Source organism: Hydractinia symbiolongicarpus, chromosome 10 (assembly GCF_029227915.1).
Source record: "Hydractinia symbiolongicarpus strain clone_291-10 chromosome 10, HSymV2.1, whole genome shotgun sequence".
Taxonomy (NCBI): domain Eukaryota; kingdom Metazoa; phylum Cnidaria; class Hydrozoa; order Anthoathecata; family Hydractiniidae; genus Hydractinia; species Hydractinia symbiolongicarpus.
This window is the reverse complement of record NC_079884.1, coordinates 17,599,238-17,602,653: the sequence shown is the minus strand read 5'-3', so window position 1 is coordinate 17,602,653 and position 3,416 is coordinate 17,599,238. Positions and strand designations below refer to the sequence as shown.

The 3,416-nt window shown below is 34.2% G+C and overlaps 1 long non-coding RNA gene across 1 annotated transcript; it reads right to left on the bottom strand.

Annotated features, from left to right (window-relative positions):
* LOC130613069 (uncharacterized) lies at positions 1-3,194 on the bottom strand. The gene is made up of 2 exons (XR_008975588.1): positions 2,693-3,194; positions 1-1,797 (listed from the first exon to the last, which is right to left on the bottom strand). It is a non-coding gene; the product is annotated as an uncharacterized LOC130613069 (long non-coding RNA).
* Positions 3,195-3,416: the final 222 nt, after the last annotated feature.

Here is a 3,416-nt window from a genome sequence, read left to right as displayed (position 1 = left end):
TGAACCTATTATTTATATAGTTTAATGATATCAAATATTGTCCCTTTTACAAAATAAGATTTTGCAAAATCTCTAAATATGAATCTGCAAAAATAATCCATAAATTTAGCACTACAACCTGTCATTCTTAGTTTTGATTTTAAAAAATAGCAAAAATTTGTTGTGCATATTAGAAAATCTGTGTGCAACTAGAGTCCCCAGATCTTCTCCTACAACTTGTACCGTGTTCTTAACAAAATCACCCACTTAGAAAATAATAGCCATTTAACATGTCCTTTATAAATATTTGGTTGAGTAAAGCTGTCTCAGGATGTCACGTTAGCTAGCTAGGCAGCTAACGTGACATTCCAGCACAGCCCAGCTAGCTAGCTAGAGCTCATGAATTTTAATGGAAACAAACTTTCAAAACATTTTCTAAACTAAAAGCCCTTCGCCAATATTGAACAATCAAGCTAAGCGAGATTAATAGACGTTACGTCAGTAATATTCTGACAATTTTGCTTTTATCAACAAAATAGTTTCTTTAACGTTGTGTCTTTTTTCGCCCGCCATCTGGCTTGGAAGGCGAGCGCCAAATTTGCATCTCATTATCTTTGGTTTTTAAAAAATGCCCAGTATATCTGGGCATTTTTTGTCACATGACCTGCCTGTTCCAGGGTCATTGTTGGCCACTCCGTAATAACGGCTCAGGGGTCACAAGACCCTGGGGACGAGGTTGGAATACTCCTTAACTTTAATTTTTTTTAATGATTTTTTATACGACAACATTTATATATTTATCGATGGTGAAAGTAAACTATCTAAAAAATATTACTAGTATATAGTTGCAACTACTTGCCGCCCTTGTTTACCATGATACCACAGTTGTTCTTTCAAAGCTGATGCATATGCCACCCCTTATTTTCCAAAGCGATGATTAGCCCCAACACCAACCTTGACCCCAGGGCTCGTTCTCTTTTTATAAACCCTGGGGTTGAGGTTGCACCAACAGGCGAAGTGCACAATGAAAGGATAATCAGTGCGTTTTATCTTATCACGTGTGCACATTCTAACTCTGCATGCTAGGTTTAAATCTGGAAGTTACATGCACATTTGATTTTGTTTCTAGTGGATTTTTTCAAGAGCAGCAAACAGTCTATAACTATTAAGATCCGGAAAGAATAAGAAAATATTTCCAGTTAAGTTTTTTAAAGAATTATTTCGCACAGTATTATATACAGTGATACGGCTGAATTTTTTGCTACGTTCTACCTCACTATAAATTGGATTATATTTATACTGTTTTCATGCACAATTGATACTGTCAAAATGTTTCAAATGCAGTCTGTGAAGCATTTAAAATAAAACTTTACAAATATTCATTTAAAAAAGAAATTAAAAAATCCCAATCAAAAAATAAGATTTTAGGACAAAATAACACTTTGTTCAGACACACGCATAAAAAATGTAAAAGTATATATTATACAAAATAAAAATATAAAAAAAAATCAGGCCAACGATTACTTTAAAAATATTAAAACTCCAGGTCTACTATAGACCTGCAGCATTATTATTTTTAAATCAAATTTATAGGTTAAAAAATTGAAAGGCATAATCTATAAAATCTGCAAAAACAAAATCTATAGATATATGCATCAGTTCATGTTCATGGTGGCAAGTTTTTCTGCAACTTTAAGCTAAAAAACATTGTGGTTTACTGGTTGTAACGTATCAGAAGGACTTTTCCTTTATTCATTTACAAGTACGTCCTTTATATTTCGAGTTAGGATCTCCATTAAATTTATCCTTCTTTTGATTCTAAAAAAATATATAATTGATCAAATAAGCAATCCAAAAATGAAGTTATAGTTTAAGGATTAACCAGTCACATGTGGGTAAAACAGACAAAAATCACTTGTCAACAACTATATAATGGGTCTATTCAAAAATGCGTACATACTACAAATCTTATACTCCATTGTATGCTTGGCTTTCGACTTACCCCTTTCGCGAGTTACAGATCACCCCTCTTTGAAAAATCAACTTAATGACTATTAATTATAACACGTTACTTGTTAAAAGGACAATTGGTAACTGTGGCAGGTCTAAGGTGTTAAAGTTGAAATAACCAGGCATTTTTTTTGCAGAAAAGATACCTAAAAAAACCGCAATAATTTTTAAAGCGTATATAGATATGTAAGCCCTTTGAAGACCCCTTCCCCTTGTACACTTTGATACGCTTTTAGACTACCTCTCCGCCTCCTTCTTCTTTGAGCATGCTAGCTACATTAGTTTATGTGAACGAGCTCATAAACCTTTGTTGCTACAAAGCTACATGGATGTTTGTCATGGTGGGTGGGTGGTCGGTTTCGTGAAGAACGCCAGGAGCAACTGTAGAATTTGTGCAGAAAAATCTTGGTTATCATAACGAAGCTGCAAATACGCAATTCTAGCTACACACAAAGAATGAGAATTTCCAAGTGGACTCAGTGAGTAAGTGTGTAACTGTGTTGCAGTTTATATTTGATTGAATTTTTTTGTGTACATTTTCTGAAGTTTAGCCGAACGTCAATTGGACGTTTGGAAAAATGCGAGTGTTCTCTCTTTCCCAAATCCAAACTTACACACTCTTTTTGCACAGCTGAATTTCAGGGGTGACTACTTTACAGAACTTTACATAAAGAAAAACAATTATAATGCTGCAGTTACTTACATTACATAGACATATAGCTAGCTAATTCCAGGGTGTAGGCTTTTTAAGCAGTATGCAAATGATGAGTCCACCATCATGGAAATTGATCTAGCTAGCTATCAACATTATCAACAAAGTATTTTTCACAGCTATGTAATGCAAGAATGTATAAGGTTGTCATCATTAAAAGATTCTTCCAGATCACTGTCATCATCGCATTGCCAGTTACACAGTGATACTCACTCAAATCTATTGGTCGCCGCCATGACAGTTTGATGTCAGAAACCTGGCTTTTAAGTACAGCTTCACAATTAATTTTTCTTAGGTTCTATTCGTTTATTTTAAAGTTTGTGCTACTTCGAAGCTGTACTACTTAAGTAGTTTGTTTACACGAAATCAAGTAGCACAGCACGAAACGCAAGATTTCGCTCAGCAAAAAAATCTTTTCATTCACGCCTGGCGGACTAAGAACCGCCCCTTATGGGGCGGCAATTATGCATATAATTATACGGGAGTTCCATATCATGCATAATGTTTACAAATAATATGCTCAACTCATTTTGCACATATTTTCTCGAAGGTGTGAAGGATATAACACTTCTGAATTTCATGGAATATAAAATATGTCATTCGAAAGAAATTTTTTTTTTCTATATGTCAAGAATTTTTTGAAGAAACCTAAAAAAAAAATTGTTTCCTTTACAGTAACCTTAACCCTATTCGGTCCGGGGTTTTTCGAACATAC